Source organism: Cebidichthys violaceus, unplaced genomic scaffold (genome assembly GCF_023349555.1).
Source record: "Cebidichthys violaceus isolate CVI_PGR_0920_01 unplaced genomic scaffold, fCebVio1.0.p SCAF_6, whole genome shotgun sequence".
In the NCBI taxonomy this organism is placed as follows: Eukaryota; Metazoa; Chordata; class Actinopteri; order Perciformes; family Stichaeidae; genus Cebidichthys; species Cebidichthys violaceus.
The window spans coordinates 18,455,539-18,474,451 of NW_027176816.1; the positions used below are offsets into that span (position 1 = coordinate 18,455,539).

The following is an 18,913-nucleotide window of genomic DNA, read 5'->3' on the forward strand; positions in this document are numbered from 1 at the left end:
CTTTCTGGTAATGGACATTTTATATCGCTTTAAAAGTACAGCAAAGAGTATGAGCGCTGTGAGTGCGGAGTGCTGCGTTGTAGTTTGTGTTACAGATGTGGCTGATGTTTTTCGACAAACAGCTGCAGTCTATTGACTTTTGCTTTACACATTAACACGCACAATTGTGTAATATGTTGATATGCTATAAAAGAACGAGGTCCCACCGAGATTTGAACTCGGATCGCTGGATTCAAAGTCCAGAGTGCTAACCATTACACCATGGGACCAGATGGTACTGGCGGCACGGCTCGTCGGTATATCATACTGAATATGCGCACACTGAAGCGTTACTGCTGCTACTTAAATCACAGTTTACACGTTGTACACCTGGTTAAGCTCTTGAATTGAGCTGGGACACAACGACGCAGCTGTACATTTGACATTAGCTAACGTTAGCTTAGCTCATTAGCTAATATGCGTAAACTAAGGTGAGGTTCTCTTTAAACATCCATAGCCCAACCGCCGCGCGGGGCGTCATCTGTTCAGAGAAGCGGAAATCCTCTGATCTTATACAGCGCATAACGCTAAGATGTAGAAGGTTTACTGGGTAATGTCCAGGTCATGTGGCCATTAATGTATCCGAAACTTTTAATGTAAGTAAAGAGTGTAACAGCACGTCGGGATGAGTCACTCTCCCTTAACTTGCGTTTCTGTAGTCTCATAGTAAGTAATTATTTTGAGAAAGTTTCTCATTGAAATGACTTACAGGATTTTTATTTGTTCAGCCATCTCTATAGGCTGTAATGGGGTGTGAGCTATCTCGATACCTTTTGTATCTTTGGTTCCACATGGAGTTGTAGTAACTAAAATGCCACGTGGGGGCAGCAGATGATCTATCTATCCATCCATCCATCCATCTATACATCTATCCATCTATCAATCTATATCCATTATTTGAACAAAACCTCGTCTTCTATTAGGGTTGTGATTTAGTTATGGTCATGTTTTCTGGTCTGCTGTGATGGATGATGGACACATCCAATTTCCACCGCTCTTATTTCTAGTGCTCAGCCTCTCTCTCTCTCTCTCTCACCCTCTCTCTCTCTCTCTCTCTCTCTCTCTCTCTCTCTCTCTCTCTCTCTCTGGCTGCAAGCCTGGCCCATACATCTCCATCCATCCGTAGCTCATCAGAGAGGTGCTGTGAGGATACGTTAACTTGATGTCCCAGAGCTTAGTCCACCAGCGGTACCAGCTTAATGCGCGCACACACACACACACACACACACACACACACACACACACACACACACACACACACACACACATACACACACACACACTCATCCCTATAGCTTTCCCAATCCCTATTCCACGTGAGCATTCACATACACACACGCAAGGGATCGTTGGTAAATCAATTTGGTGCTGGACCTTGGATACAGAAATGTGACTGAAATCAATCCAGTGTTATGTAAGACCGTCTGATTGTATATATAGTGTCGAACCTACCAAGGAAAGACCTACTTCCATATGCTGGAAGTAGGTCACCCACTTAGAATGAAATTAATATCATGGGATTATTTGCTTTCGACTCCCTGCTAAGTGATTTTATAATTTCACACATTTCTACCTTTAAAAATAAAATCACAACGATTCTATATTGTGAGAGTGGTTCAGACGTAATCATGAAAGGCCACAGGGAATGAAGAATGAATTGTTTTCTTACTAAAACAGTGGAATTCCTGTTGCTTGTTTCCTTGATAGGTGGTATGAAGAATCTAAAAGGGGGAAAAAAAGGGTGAGTACAAGTGTGGCTATACCACATAGATACACACAATACACGCTGTGCAGGCGTAGTCACAGCGAGATGAAATGGATTTTATGTCATGCTCCAGTAAACGTACCTTTTAGTTTTCATGCTACATATTGATAGATGTTGTACTTCTGCTGCCGTGACACTGTGTGGATCAATACATGTGATCCGATCTTATCCCTTGCTCAATCAGGTGATAAGGCATTTCTATATTTAGCTCCGGATCACTGGCACGAGGGGCTTCCAAACAAAACACAGGTCACTGGATCACTGGGAGTCAGCAGATTCCCCTTTGGTCCAGTTTAAGATGTCCTTCACTCAAATCAGTTGACACATGAGTGTGAGATAAGAGAAAATAAATCCTCTCACCCTGAAGAGACCCAAATCACTTCCAAGTGAGCCAGATTAGCTTTTTTTTTGTTTTGAAAAATAACATTATTAGCATATATAAATTTGAACACTAGATTCATGTAGATTAGACAACATGACACATTTCTGTGGTATTAAATACTGTATAAAGAGCCTCAATTGAAAATCCAAAACATCAGAACATATTTGGTAAAAGTGTATAAGTGAATACATTTTTGTTGTAAAAAATGTATTTAAAAAAAGCAACATTTTAGGAACATGTATGACTTCCAGAGCTAGAAAATTCAGTACAAGAACGTCATCGAGTGCACTCTTATAGAAACAGACGTCCTTTTTTCAACTCTTTTAAATCATAGAGCCGAACATTAAGATAATAATGTTAAGATAATAATGTTAAGATAATAATGTTCGGCCCGACCGCTTTTGCTGGAGACAATTACAGTGAAAGGGGAAGCGAAGAGAGAGAGGCAACATGGCATGTGATTTTAAACAATCGTGCACATTAGATCAGTCTATAAACGCTTTTTAATAATCGTATTATGAGAATCATTTCACTACATTCTCTTCTTAACACATTTTGCCGAAATGGCATATAAAGGTTCCACCTACTCGGTTGTCTTAATTGTAGGTGATTTAAACTAGCTGCTTTGTGTCAGTGAATATACAGAATATACAGTAATAATTCATCAGAATTAGCATAAAACAACATGCGCTATCGCTTTGATATTGTTTGTTTCCATTTGTTTTTGGAACGGGACACAGAGCGTAACGAGTGAAATATTAGCTTTAGCTTGTTTTATTGACTCCTCCAGTCTTTTTTTTTTATCAGCTTACACTTTTCTCCAATATGAATGAAAGAAGACAGCATCAGTGGAGTGCACAGGGGGGGGGGGGGCATTCAAAAAAAGGGAGTCCTCTGCAGCACACACAGGGTCAGGGTACCTCAGGAGCATGGGCCTCTCAAATGTCACACTGGGCAAGCATAAAGAGTGGAAGTATCCCGTCGGGGTGGTGGCTTTATTCTGGGTTGATGAAAAGGTTACAAAAATGTCACGTAGAACAAAAAGGACGGACTAATAGCCGAACATGTTTCTACACGTGTAGAGGCAGAATGCATTGAAATATGTAGCCCTCATCTGAACTTGAAATATTTTTGGAGATTACCTTAAATAACCCCCATTTGTGTATCCAGGTGCGCTTGACACATTTTCTTCCAACTGTTACGTAACTGTGCAGCCTCTCTCACGACGACAACACGCTCTTCTGTGTTCCAAGTGAAATAGTCAAAGCTGGCGTGCATTTTATCCACCACCAACGAGAGGCACATGACCAAGAATGTGTTTATAAAATCAGCTGTCATCAACTGTTTTGTCTTTTATTAACGGAGTTGGTTGTTGGCTTTTCGCCAAGCTCTGGAGATGGCAATGTCGGTTGGGCCGGATCACCACTTTGATCCAGATTGAAACAACTATTGCATGCATTGCCTTGGCATTTTGCACAGATATTCTTAGTCCCCAGAAGATGTAGCATATTGCCTTTGGAGATCCCCTGATTTTTGTTTCTCTCGAGCCAGGTATGCGTTTGAGGTTTTAAGTGAAACCTCAGGAAGTTTTGTAAAAACTTCAGTGATGCCGTAATTTTCAATTTAGCACCAGCATCATGTCAAAGTTTTAATTTGTCCAAAACTTTAGTTTGTGTCCAAATACCTGCAAACGTAGTGACATTCCCTCCATCGTCAGCCGTACTTGTTGTGTGTTGTAGTGCTAGCTAGCTAATGCTACCATGCTAACGTGCTAGGTTAAGATAACCTGCGAAACATTAACATGCTAGCATTGTTGTTGTGAGCATGCTAGCTAGCTTAGTTTACTTAGCATTTAGCTATTTTTTCATGTTTCTATTTCACATCCTCAGTATCTTCTCTTAGTTTTGGCAATTTAAAGGTCCTTGACTAATACATTGTGTCACATTGTGTTGCCGTCGAAATTACCGAAATACGGACAGACAAAAACCTTGTCAAATAACCAAATCTGTTAACCTTGTGCGGTTTTCAAAAGGCCAACTAATCCGTGTGATATGAATCACCCAATGCGTTCTTGAATGAGTTATATCCCTTCTTACTACACTGTGAATATAAATACATTCATATATAAACATATCAAGCCTAAAGAATCATTCCCTGGCCGTGTGGTGAACCTGTGTTTTTTAAGAGCACCCCCAATGTACCACGCATGTTATTGGTGTCTTCTTCTCTGCACACAGTTGGCTGGCTGTCACCAGTGGATCCCGCAGGCTCACTTCAACCTGGCAGAAATGGCAGCGATAGTGTTTACGCAAACGAGCGCAGCCCCAGATTAGCACCTTTGGACCCCCCCCGCCCCCTTTCTCAGCCTCGCTCTCGTAAGCGCCCTTGATCTCATTTTGACACCTCTCTCACTCTCTCTCACTCTAGCGGGGCAGGATGTGGTCGACCCACATCAGATGATTTTTTGGCATTGACACACCACCGGTTTTCTCATTTCCTCTCATTCACGTGTTTTCTTTGTGACGAAAATCCTGTACATGCGTCCTGATATACAGTATCACCGTCGAGGGGGACTGGCCTTTTTTCTCCAGATCTCCTCCTCCTGGGTCTTTGTTCCCGCCATCATCTCGCTCTCCTGCCTCCCTCTCCCTCCACGCTGGTTGACACGCAAAGCTCCTTCACCGCAGCTCTGCCACATGTGATCTTGTCATTCTGTATCTTCGCTTCACGCCTGCCTGGCTGTGGAGAGAGTCACCCTGTCCGACCTCCACAGAGGAGACAGTAGTCAATTTAAAGCAAACAAAAGCGGCATCCTCGGCTCTGGCAGGCTGGGTTGGGGTTGACTATCGTTGGGAAAATGAACCTGCTACCCGAATGAGATCATGACTTCAGATTTTGTGGATTTTGTGGATTTTGTAGATTTTGCGGGCAAGAGAGGCGGTGGATGGGACAAAGAAAAACTGATCTGTCCCCCATGAGGACGCTGTTTGTTCTTTGTGTGAAACAAGAAGCCAACGTTGATTTATTTCTCACATAACTTGCGTACTTCAGTAATGACAATTCCAAAGTTATCTTAACCTAAATGACAATCTTTTCCCTAAACGTTTTGCGTAAACCTAACTTAGTATTTCACGATCTTTTTCCTAAACCTAACAAGCACTTGTGTTGCCTAAACCTAGCTACGTATTTCAGGACGTATTCCACAACGACGTTTGTGGCCAAAACCTAACCAAGTATTTCACAATCGTCTCCGAAACCGTACAAAGTATTTTTGTTGCCTAAACCAAACTGCGATTTCTCCCATGAAGACTGAAGTTTATTTTGAAAAGACTGTATGTGTAGGAAATTGTCTCGCGTTGCTAGACTTTCGTGGGAAACTCACAAGAAATTAGGAATAACTTTTCGTAGGATATCATACGAACCATCGGATGAGGATACAGAGTAATTAGGACGTGTGGCGCGGCCACCATTCATTCTTCAAGTGGTAAAGTAGCTAATGCGCATGTGTGGAACGGGTCCCGCAATCGGGTGGAAGTACAACCAAGTCTTAACAGAACTCACAGGCACTGTGTCAACAACGTTCACAAATGTCACTGATAATTGAGAAGAGAAATGAAAATGCACGCTTACAGGCAAAATCATAAATGTTTGAGATAAATGACATATTTATGAACACCAGAACACCATAGTGTGCTATATATGGAGGTACATTTTTGTTCCAGGATAACGACAATAAGAATTCCATGATGAATTATGACTAAGAGCTCCACAAATTGTAAGTTGTTAGCCTGAATTGGATCCAAAATAGACGATAAGTCTATTAGAATTTCAAGTCTTGAGTTTATTTCCCCTTCCTTTCTCTACACTACCGCAATCTTCGCTGAACGCACCACATGGTCGTTTTATCTAATGGCCTAATTAAAGCGTAATATTGGAAACACAACAGTTCCCAACATTTCCCAATAGAAACTCCTATCACCCCTGTGTTTCATTTGTCCCAGGACCGTCCTCGGTTCCTGCCCGAATGCTTGCTGCCACACAGCTGTCCTGCATGTCTGCCCTGTTTTGTTCCGACTGCCTCATCGTTGACCTTCTGCACTGTAATCCCTGTGTAGAATGAAACACTTTGTAAGGATTATTATTAACCTCTGACAATCTGATTTGTGTGTTGTGGTCAGGCCTGGAAATTAACACCTGCCATATAACATCAGCAGTTAGCTGGCAAACGTAGTTGCTTCTGAAGCAAACTGTAACACCTCTGTAATTTATGTTTGTGTTAATTAAAGGACCATGGAGCTCTTAAGCAGACTTGAGTTGAGTGTTGGCATTAAATAAGTTGCTTATCAGGTTGCTTGTCCTGAAATATTAACATTAGTTGCGAATGTGTTAATAAAACACTGAGGATAAAGTTGTATTTTCCCAGTTGTGCTTGAACCTTCCACTTTTAGCTTGACTTTCTTGCAGATTGGATTTTTTTTCTCCCTTTATAATAAAACTGTGGACATGTCATTAATGACAATAACTATCCTGACTCACCAAAAATCAAATTCAATTAATTTTGCTCAAGATTTGGTTACATTTATGTCCGTGCAACAAATAGGATATAATAAACTAAACATGTTATAGATTAATTCTGTATTGTAATAAATATGTTACAATATGCAAAATGCAATGAAATCAATTCATTAAAATTGTGAATATTTTTCAACAACAGCTGAAAACCTATTAATGCAATAACTATCAATTTATATTTAAATTAATTATATTCATTTAATTTATAATCATAGTCATTTTTATTATTTGTTTTTCTTGACTAATTCTCTCATTTTCATTATTCTCAATGATCTCCATATCATTTTTATTTAACTTAAATATTTTAGCATCTACTTTATTTCGTTATCTATTTGTTGTCTATTTGCCTTTGTTTGAATGTGTTGCATTTTAATTTCTATTTTCTGCAAACGCTTTGAGCTACATCTGTTGTATGAAAAGATCTCTATAAATATAATTATTATTAATAATAAACTGAACTGAACTGATGGATAGGATGCGTATAATTAAGTATAATTGATGATGTTAAACATTATATGACTGTAAAAGGAAATATTGTGTGTGTGTGGGGGGGGGGGGGTTAAACCCTTTTATTCAATACCAGACAGGAAGTCAGTAACAGGCATTGAGAGGGCAGAGAGGGGGGGCAGGGCGGGGGGGGGCAGCATGCAACAAAGGTCCCTGACCGGATTAAATGGTCAGCGTCTCTTAAACCTCTTGGCCAGCAGGACAGCCCTACAGCGAGACCTCTCCTGTGGGGGTGGGAGATTTCAGACGCTGTTTAAGGATCACTTCACTAAGTTACAGGTAGTCACTTTACAGGATTACGTTTCACGCATGTGTCTTATGGGAGCATTGCGTTATCCTCAGTTTCACAAAGCTTACATGCGTTAGATTGTAACCACATGTAATTTTATCAAACAATTAAAAAAGCGTAATACAGGAAAAATGTTAACCATATAAAGAAAGTGTGTGTTTATGAGCTACCTGCTTTAAGGCCCAGAGATTTATTTTTGGGTCCTGAGACACACAATTCTTACAGACAGCTGCAGAACACACGGCGGCTTCTTCCATCTAGATATTATATATCTATCTATATAGATGCTAAAAACCCAGGAAACAAAACGTACAAAAAAAAAAAGAGCTTGTGAGTAGAGTAACGGCCCACAGGCCAAGAACATAAATGCAACTGTGGTTTGTTCCCCCCCCCAAAAAAATATGCTTCAATGGGGCTTTTGACATTTCTCTCACTCCACTAAAAGCTGATATTCTGCAGGAGAAACATTGTTGTTTATTGAAAAAGCTACCGTCTTTGACGCGGAACCTTTTAGACCAACTTTTGATTGAACACCATTAAACAAATACACACAAATCAGTGTCCATGCTGCTACTTTTTTTTTTTTTAAAGGTCAACTCCGCGTGTCGACATTTTGCCCATGCGGCATCATTATGCGTCCTCACACTCCATGAGCCACTTACCAATGGGAGGCTCGCTCCAAAAAAGAGCAACTATTCAAACACCGCGCAACACAAACACCGCCTATTCATTCCTGCGGAGCAGAAAGAGCTCTAAATCTGTCTGAAGCTGTGTTTTTGCTCCCAGACTCCCTCCAGGTGGGACACCTCTGATAAAACCCACAGACTGCACACTGTACCGAGGAGAACTCCCACAGACAGGCTCATACTGTAAGCGAGGACTGTGTGTGTGTGTGTGTGTGTGTGTGTGTGTGTGTGTGTGCGAGGAGGCGAGACGGTCAGACAAATTAAACTGAGACATAAGGAAAAGCATCTATGGCAAGAAAATACATGAACACACATTTAAATGCTTCACTTTAATGAAGTGGTGTGACGTTGACGAAATCTATAATTATTACCAAATAAACTTGCGGCGAGACACCTTCCGACTCGGACGATGTGTGTCGAGGGCTTCGCAGAGGCAGCTGAGGTTGGCAGGCAGATGTCGCAGAGGTGAGTTTGAAACATGGATGAAGGCTCAGGAGGCCCTCAGGAGGCCTTTCGTGTCTCTGGGAAAAGAAAAGGGAAGCCGATCAATGTTGCCCTTCTCTACCTTGTATCCATGACGTCGTCAGCGCGCACCACCGGCCTGCTAATTGCAGCAGTGAGGGGTTGGTGGTATACGTGTTTCTGTGCAAAATAATAGGCCGCTGGGCATGAGGGCGAAGACAAGAGAGTTCCAGATTTCTTTTTCTTAGCAGTCATTCATGAGTGCGGTGTGGACGTATATATTGCATGAAGTGCTCACAGATAAACACCTCTGGGTTTAATTAGGCGCACATATATCACTTTCTCACTAGCGAGGACCGCACCGTCGAATATAAGCGTTTTACAGATTCGTGAAAGGGAAAAGCGAGGCGTGAACTTCACGTTCTGCTTAGCCGGATGCGTTTTGGGGAGCTTCAATTTTGGGAATCCACGACAATCCCCCTCGGGACCCTTACGTAAAGAAGGAGGAGAGAGGAAGAGGAAGTGGCTGTGTTGAGGAGCGGCTCCTGGATTTCTGCTAGGAAGCTCCAATTATGTTAAAGTACAGAAAAACAGCCGTAGAGCTTTGAATCAAACATGCATCAAGGCTCAGTTTCATCAAGTTCGTCAAATTTTCTATTACACATGAGCTTTTCTTGCTGTCACATGCCAAAACATGACTCCCCTTACAACCACAAATTGCAGGTTTTTTTACACTTTATTTTTAGTGTGGGTTAAACAAACGAGACATAATGTGTTAATTAGCGAGCTTTAGAGGGGCTAATAGTCGGAAACCTAAGCCAAACCAGAGATCGAGTGGTATAAACATTCTCAGCCAAGAAAACGAGTAAGCAGTTTCCCAAAATTCAGACTTCACCTTTGACCCTGTGCGTTAAGAACATAATTGTTTTGGGCCGACAGAAAAGGAAAATATACAGTTTCCTCTGCCACTCGATTGAGCAGAACCTCTGGATCCCCTCACAGCAAGACACCTCTTTTACAAAGTGTGATCGTTCCTTTTTTGAAATAAGGGAAAGTCTCAACCTCTCTCTTTCTTTCCCAAAGTCTAAAATGATTTCAGATCACAGCATCTCAAAACAGCCTCACAGGGCTTCTTGCCGTAACAGTTCATCCTGGGATTCCTCCTGTCTGATTGGCTTAGAAAGTCTTGGGCTGTAATCCGTTCGAGGTTAGGTCAGGCTAAGTGGTTTTCTCACAGAGGAACAGTGTTAATGGTCTCATTTTTAGCACTTTAACAGTTGAGTGACCACACACTGGACTTCATGCTCTTTATTTGTAAGGGGTCCACCTACGAGTCTGTGGTGACTGAAAGCCTCAAGAGGAATGTCAGAACTTCTACCAAGATTAAAGATTTTCTATTTCCACGCGTCCATGTTACAAGAAGACAGTGTTTTCCTGCCGGCTGGAAAAGCCTCTGGAGCAGCATGTATAGCAGACCATCGTGAGACATTAACTTTCCACTGAAACCCAGACTAATGAGGCCTATTTGAGGCTGGCAGCTTCTTAAGACAGGGTGGGTGAACCCATGCAACCGTCCAAAGATTAGACTGCGAACTAATTACTGACAAGACCGTAAGTCTTGTTTCACCATTTATAATAAAAAAAAAAGAAACATTGGCCGCTGCCAAATTAAATACACTGAAGTATTAGAGGTTTGGAAAACTTTTTTGCTTTTGAATGTTGTAAGCACTGCAATCGGAGCGTGATTTTTCTTTTGTTTCATGTGAAATGTTGTCAGACCCCCCCCCCCTCAGGAATACACTGTTAGCTCTGCAGTAGTTTGCGTTGCGCTGTTCGCTGCAAGCCGTCGTCATGCTGAAAGCCGTTTGGCAGCAGTTGAAATACTCCCAATCTCCTATTTAGCATCTTTAAATCAATACATAAAAGAGTTAAGTGTGTGGTTAAGCTGGCGGTTAAGTACATACATGGGTGGTTGAGTAAATAAGTATACCACACAAGTACCTATGGCGTCAGTAAATAGTGTATGCACAGCGTGAAGATGCAATAATTACACAGGGACCCGGGAGAAGTTCAGCTCAGGTTAATTCCAAGCGTGCTTATCCCAGCAGTCTGACTTCTCGGTGACAACAGCGTCTCCTCCCACTCTCGGGCCTCCTCTGCACGCTAGCGTGCAACAAATACAGCGAGCGGCGCCGCTCAAACATTTACCTCGAGGCAGGTCAGGGAGCTAACAGCGCCGTCCAGGGAGCCCTGCTTCTATCCTCTCCTCGCGAGTCACATTGTGAGACCTCACGTTTAAAAATGGAAGCTAAAGGAATGTGCGTCGCACGTTTAGACGCTGCTTTTACCGAAACTTGAGAATTTAGAGATCGACTTAAACATTTATTCGCAGATTAACCAAGTTGCCCCCTCGCTCCCCCCCCAACCCCCACACACACCAATCCCGTCGCTCACGCACGCACGCACGCACGCACACACACACACAAACATACAACCCCCCCCCCCCCCCCCCCCGAGCATGAAAGATTTAACCTGGGCATGTCAGGGAGCTTATTGCTTTGCTCGAAGAGCTCCAACAATACCGCTCTCCTTCTTCTACCTCACAGCTTTTTTTAAAAAAAACTTCACGTTTAAAAAATTAATAGCTTGCATTGCGTAACAGCCTTGTGGCTCTATAGCGGCGGCAGAACTTCATCCGCGGTGTAAATGTGAAGCCGGGACGTTAAAGGTCAAAGTGCTGCAAATGCTGAATGTTTTTAAAATAACATGTAAAATATTTTTTTTAAAAAAAGAGAGAAAATCGGGAACATTGTATCAGTGTGTTTGTTCGAGGGTGTATGCTTTGTGTCATTTTTGTTGTTGTTGTTGTTGTTGTTGTTGTTGTTGCTAAAGGTATGCATCCGTGTGGAGTGTGTCCATGTTTGTGTGTGTCTCTTTGTGTCCGGTATCCAGTTGCAGGCTTAAGTCAGGAGGGGTTTGGCACACCAGTGTGTAATTGTCTATGTATAACTGTGGCTCCGAGGCATTATGGTCCGGGTTGCCAGAACAAGTTTATTCTTCGAAAAGCACCAAGCGCAAAGCAGAAATACACAAACATAGGAATACAAACATATACGCTTGACTTCTGGGAACACGTATATAGTTTTTCTTTCGACTTTGCTGGTGAAAAATACACAACTCTTAATCCTCCCTGTTTCTCTCTCTCTCTCTCTCTTTCTCTCCCTCTAGGGAAATTATTCAGGATAATGTAGGAAACAGTTAAGCTTACAGAGAAGTGCACCTGTTGTCTTGGAAGGAGAAGAAAACATCACCACAGTTTGTGCTTTGCTCATGCAACTTTTTTTTGCTGTCGCATGAGCAAAAGGACCGAGGAAATAACTGCAGCAATGTGCAGCCACACACAGACGTCCTCAGTGTTACTGATTGGTGATAATAAGTGTGTCCTTTGCACCTCTGAATGTCATATGCGCAACGCTTTCTACAGCTTACAATACATTTGTGACAGATTTAAGAGTCAGGCTTGAGCTTGTTGGATCCAATACTGGGTCAAAAAATATTTCACTTTTGGTAAATCACCCAACAGTAATGTTAAAAACAGACAGACGCGGCTGGGGCAATACTAGTTATCCAAATTGTTGTTGTTTCAGCTATGATAATGAGATCTCCAGATTATGTAAGGGTCTTTATTACTGCAGTGACCGAAACTGCCTTCAAACATTTTAAAAGTCACGGGTGCTCATGTGACGGATTCAGTTTATTTGTTCAAGGTGCTGTATGTACAGGATTCAGAGCACTCGTATAGCAGCAAACAAGTATCTGCTGTGTAACAGAGATAGCGGAACAAGAGAGCGGTGCAGGGGTGACGCAGTTTTGAAGGAACTCGAGCCCTCGACAAAAATCCACTGGAATTTTGCATTGGAATTTGGGTTATTGCAGAAAATAAGCTCTGTTGCAAATACAAGTTTCTTATTAGAAATGATTGTATTATTACACGTTTTGTTCAGCAAGATAATCTTGACTATTGAACACCGACTTTTATGATTTTCGAAGCGTGAATGCAGTCGTATACATGAACTACACCACGGGCGCGTAAGCGTGAGTTCACACATCGAGGCCGTGAAGGTGGACTAGTCAGCGTGATGACGTTTAGTAGTCTCATTCAGCCACTCAAGACACGTTAAAAGCTTCAAGATCGAAATAATGTCTTAAACTAGACTCAACCACACACTCTATGTCAGGCAGCAAACCAAAAAACTATTCAGAAAACCCTCTGACTTCGAGACAAGGGAACCGGAAGTGCAAAAAATGCTGATTTCCAAGTTTTAGGTCTAATAGATGACCACTCTGCGTCGACCGAAGCAGAGAATAAAGTCAATTTCTCAGCTCAGTTGGACTCAATCAACTTCAGTTATTAAGATACATTTAGATCCGCTCAATTCAATCCAACCCGATATGGTATAGAACCGAATGCGATACAGCCGCATTAATACTCTCGACATCAACAGCTGCTGGTAAGCAATGCATATCAGCAGTATATCACAGATGCCCCTTTCAATAGCAATTGGCTTTCTTATCCTTGTGTATGCTCTTGCAGTCACATGCTCCCTGCTCTCTGTAAACCCCCCCTCCCCCCCTCCCCCGAGCTTAGCATGTGGTTCAGGATGTAGTGATCTGTGTCACATGCGTCCGCTCACGTATGCGCTCGTGTGCGTGACAAACAGATGAAAAGTTGTGCACTGAGACCATCGAAGCTCCTGTTGACATCACAAATCATTGAAGTCGTCAAGAAATAGCTTTGCATTTACAGATCTTAGCAAATTGTGGATCTGTGGTGTAATTTGTGTGCTTTGGGACACACTGATAAAAAAGTAAATACACAGAATTTACAAGTAAGATAGAGACAAAAGCCTAAATGTGAGTGACATGTCAAAGTGATGTTTTCCAGTGGATTCTGGGCAAGAAAAATAGACAAGAAAAGAGAATAGAGAAGATCACAGAATAAAGACGGATAAAGAAAGTGTTGACACCACACAGCCCGCAGTGGAAGGTAATGCTGGCCAATGTAAGCCACAATGTCAACAAAAAATGAAATAACCAACAATGGTGGGTTGAGGATGGACTGGTTGAAGGGAGAAAGGCTCCGTTCTGTCCTTTGAAACCTGCTGCCAGTTTCCAGCCGTGGGGAACTACATAAAAACAGAAATCTTAGCGGTAGGAAATTGCCAGTATTGAGTGAAAGTGTATGATTTCATAGTTCACTGAAATTGAATGAAAAAAAAGGACCAAAAAATGCCAAGAAAAAAAAAAAAAAAAATCTAAAATAGGGGCCAAGAAATGCACTCGAAGTCCGCTCACCCCGCTGGGCAGCTGTGCGTTATAAAAAGACAATCCTCATCTTTTATCCATGAAGTTTATAATATCGCAGCAGTTGTTGAGCTCCTTCTGGCGGGGGGTCCTCATGAGAACGTGTGTCGTTTGCGCACCTGGGCCTCAACCTACCGGCACTGTACCGTCACGTGAGGATCAATTCTGGGTTGTGACGCAACGCCGGCGGAGCATTACATGACACCGTTCTATGAAACACGGCACCGGGACGAGGGATGTTTTCAGGGGAGGATGCGTGGAAAATAAAGGGGGGGGGGGGGGGAATGAAGCGCAGAAGGGCGCACCAATTAGACTGGAATTTCAACTGCTTTCAGAAGTCAAATACCTCCCGTCTCTTTGTTGTGGGAGGGGAATCTTCACTGTTTGCAAACACAGACGGATTCACTTGAAGCTGTGATTCGGGCCTCTTCTTTGCCACTTGTGACGGATCCCAGTAGGGCAGAGGTCACGAGGGAGCGGAGGGAGAGGGAGGGCCGGAGTGAAAAACAGCAAGAAGAGAGCAGACCCTGCCCTGACATTTTTTTCTTTTACCGTCTACCCAAATGAGAAGAAAAAAAACGGTGAGAAATGAAACGTTAAGCTCAGACGTGAGGCGACACACCGCAGACTGGAAACTATTTGATAATTGATTAAATGATCAATGTGACATATTTGAATCCTGCGTCCTCATTACTACCACAGCCGTGTTTCTCTGCAACGAGGACGACAGAAAGCACGGCGGGCGGCAAGGAGTGGAGCAAGGAAGGAGGACAAAAGGAGAGGGGGGGTTTGGTGTTGTGCAACAGCTCGACATTGATCAGGACTCTCGACTGATGACGCGGCAGTCCATTGTCTCATCTGTCTGCAGCGTGCAGCCTCTCCCTCTCTCCCTCTCGCCCTCTCTCCCTCTCTTTTCTCTCTTTTCTGTCTTTTCTCTCTTTTCTGTCTTTTCTGTCTTTTCTCTCTTTTCTGTCTTTTCTGTCTTTTCTCTCTTTTCTGTCTTTTCTCTCTTTTCTCTCTTTTCTCTCCTCCGAGTCAACTGGCTCCAGGAAACTTTTTCTTTTCCATTTCGTCGCCATATTTTTCCGATACACAATCAATGCAAAATCTGTCAATAATCTGTGTGCTGTTCTAGCGGAATCTAAAGAACTTCCACAAGCTTTTCTTTAAAAATGTTAGGAATGGAGTGCATGTGTCTGGTTGTATGTACTGTCTGATGCAGAGCTTTTTTTGGATTACGGTGGATTGAAATTCAGTATCTGCTGCTAATATCTATAATAGTAAAAGTATGATTTAAAAGGTACTTTGCAGTTTCCCATTCTTTATGCTACTTTATATTTCTGCTCCACAACACTTTTTACTCCTCTGCATTGATGTGAAAGCTCTAGTCAAATTAAAAACTCTGTAAAATAATAATACACTTCTCACATGGGTTATTGGTATCACCCCTTGAGGCACAAAGAGGTGGAAAAAAAAAAGACTTGTAGTTTTTGTACATCGTTGTATTAAAACGTTTACTTAGACAAAGGTAGCTGTGTATTATACTGTATTATAGGAGCATAGTGTTTCTCACAATGAAGGAAGACAAATATTCCTTCACTTTTAAAAGAAAGAAAATTTCTATATAATCTTCAGTTTCTTCTTTTGACAAAAAAAATAACCCCCGAAAAGTTATTTTCCTCCCTTCAGAGCTCGGGACGCTGACAGAGGTTATTTTTGCTGACACTTGCTGCTCACAGGTTGTGTGTTGTGAGCTGATTAATGACTGCGTAGCTTTGTGCAGTGGGCTGCATTCCGTCTGGCTGGAGGTGTCGGCGCAGGGTGTCTGTCCTCTATCCGGCCCGGCCACTTCACATTAAAAGCTTCCTGAAGAGCTGAAACGAGTGGAAATAATCCATCAAATATATTTCCCCCTCGGCCAAGTGGATATAACACACCATGTATTGGATTTCACTTTGGACCAGCACGATCTTAGAATTCAAGATGCTTAGTAGAATCATAGGGTCCCTCTTTGGTTCCTGATAAAAACCTTTTTAAAGAGGGTTCTAACTCTCAGAGGGTTCGACCCAGAACCCAACATAAAGAGTTATGCCTAGAACCAAAGGATCCAGCCAGACTTCTACTGAGAACCCTTGTATGGTGTAATGGTTCCACCCAGAACCCTCTCTGGAGGTTCTATCCAGAACATTTCCATCTTCTAAGGATGCAAACAAGAACCCCCCCCCCCCCCCATAGTTACATTGAACAGTCGGCACAGGTGATACATTTTAAGCTGAGCCACTTCTTCTGGGAAATATCAAACCCCAACACAATGACCCTGGCATTTTAAAAAACAGAAGAAAAAGAATCCAATTGAAAAGTGTTTTGAGGTGAAACAGACTAGCCTCAGATATAAAAAAATGTTTCTGTGGCTCAAAACATTCCAATCTTGGGTTCTGTGTTTATGTTTAAAATGGACTGCAGAGTCAGTGGGATCTTGGTGGTCAAAGGTTTTTTAGTTTTATTGTACCATCAGTCTCAGGATTTAGAACTTCCTTTATGTGGCTGGTAAGGATTCGGAGCGCCGTACACAAAAAAGGGAGGCAGATTGTGTGAAAGGTGGGTCACTCCTTTGTCTTCGTAACATGGTGAAGTGCAACGACGGGCTGCGCAGCTGCGTGTCTGCGGTAGGGTGCCTCTGCTTCTGCAAAGTGCTCTCTTATATGCTGTCTGTGTGACATTCCTACTATATCCACATTCTTGGAACCTGCCCAGCACATTTTGTACCTGTTTGACGTACTCCTCCCCTGCAGAAACACGTACGGGACGAAGGAACCGAATGAGTAGAACAATATGTTCAAAGAATTACATGATGTTCCAGAGTCCCCCACCCTGTGACCCTGCATAAATTAAACACAGAAGAAAATACATGACGACATTCAGAACTTTTGGTTCTACTCTCCTAATTGGCTGTGGTCACGTCTAGCTCGCAAATCACAAACTAGCTTTTGACTGAGCTTCCTGGTTGGATGAAGGGACACAGTTGTGCAATCCACAGTTTGTTGTTTCATTCAGTTTTGTGTAAATGTCATCTTTTACAAAATGTGCACGCAGTCCCTGCTGGAAGACTCGTCATTCTGTCAAATGGTTTGGTCTTTTTCCTCAGCGATCAAACTCCCTCATGTCGGACTGGAAAGAATGCGGCAAATTTGTTGTGAATATGGTTCGAGTTTATTGATGTTGGAGGCCCGACGATGACATTGTTGAGGAGCTGGAGGTTGAGGCAGAGTTGAGGGGCACACACACACACACACACACGTTTAGAAGGGAGAGGGGAAAAGCTCGGTCGTGACTGAGGCAGCTCCCTCCCCGGACCGTGCGATGCTCTGAGTGGCTCAAGTCTGCCGAAATATCCCGGAGAAACTTGAGGCCGACGTGGTTAATGCTACCAATCTTCTCCCCGCACACTGGGAAAGTCGATCAAAGAGCGACTGCTGTAGCATTTCCCGTATTGGTTTGTGCTGTTGCGCCGCTCCTTGTGCTTTTATTTCATTTCTTTTTTTTTTTTTTTTGACTGCAGCTGAAAAATCAAGTGTGAGGACTGCATTCATCCAAGCAAAGGTCCAGTCATGTGTGAGAGCCAGTGGGCCAGGGCTCGGGGCCCGCCTGCGACTATTTGCTTTTCCAGCTGTTTCCTAGACTCACCCCGTGAGCGGGAGAGAAAGTGGTGTGTACGTGCATGTGTGTTCGGAGGTGGGGAGTGGTGGTGGTGGTGGTGGTGGGGGGGGGGGGGGGAGTGAGATGGAGAGATTCCCGAGCTCTAGGAAGGAAGACAGTGAGGAAGAGACAGCTACAGAGAAAGTGTTTGTGTGTGTTGAATTTAAGTGAGAGTGTCTCCTGTTCCTATTACGCTGTAGTGTGTCTGCACAGTGGAAACACCCTCAGGACAAGCCAGGTACCTCATACAGTATATACACTCTCTCACACACACACACAGAGGGAGATGAAGTCCTTTGTGCGCATGCCCCCCCCCCCCCCCCACGCAAACACGCCCATATGCCTGGCTGCCCCTCATATAGACTGATCCGCCTCTCAGACACAAAGCCACAAGGGATGGCCTAGATTCCAGCACATGCACACACAGGCCGGCTGCAAAGGAAAGCTATCACGCGCACACACACACACACACACACACACACACACAGCCTACACATTTGAATGTGGAGTACTTAAGCCGTGGAGCGTGAACATGCAGTCACAGTTTTATTTCTTGTATTCAGTCTACAACAATTTAGAAAGTCAACACACTGATTTATGCTCCGTTGTAAAGGCATCCTTGTGTTGGATGGTCGTTAAACCTGGAGGCTTTGAAGAAACGATGTGGGGGGGGGGGGGGGCGGTCAGGTGTGGGCTGTACAGAACCATGCTGTTTGGAATGTGATGGGTGCACTTGTCGGAGCTACAAAAAGGTCTCAAACAGTTCTTGGTCAAACCACATATTTGCCATTGACGATAACAAACACGCCATGTTATATTTAACCGTTTAGCTTTGACATTTATATTTAGGCACTTGGCCAACAGTCGTGGAAGATTAGCATCATAGTGATTGCAGCAGTTACATTAGCCTCAAGGAAGTTAGCTAACTTCACAAGAGAGCCCTCACAATATTCCTGTAATGGATGTAATGTAAACTGTACTGTAATATAGTAGACTATAATACGAAATAGTACAGTACAGTATTGTACAGTTTATAGTACAGTACAGTATAGAGTATAGTATAGTAAGGCGTATAGAATAGTATAGAGTATAGTGGAGTCTTGTAGCCTACAGTATAGTATAGTAAAGAGTGTAGTATAGTAAAGCATATA

General features: G+C 42.9%; 1 non-coding gene across 1 annotated transcript; it reads right to left on the reverse strand.

The window, feature by feature from the left end:
• Nucleotides 1–197: 197 nt before the first annotated feature.
• On the reverse strand, nt 198–269 carry trnaq-uug (transfer RNA glutamine (anticodon UUG)). The gene has a single exon. It is a non-coding gene; the product is annotated as a tRNA-Gln (tRNA).
• Nucleotides 270–18,913: the final 18,644 nt, after the last annotated feature.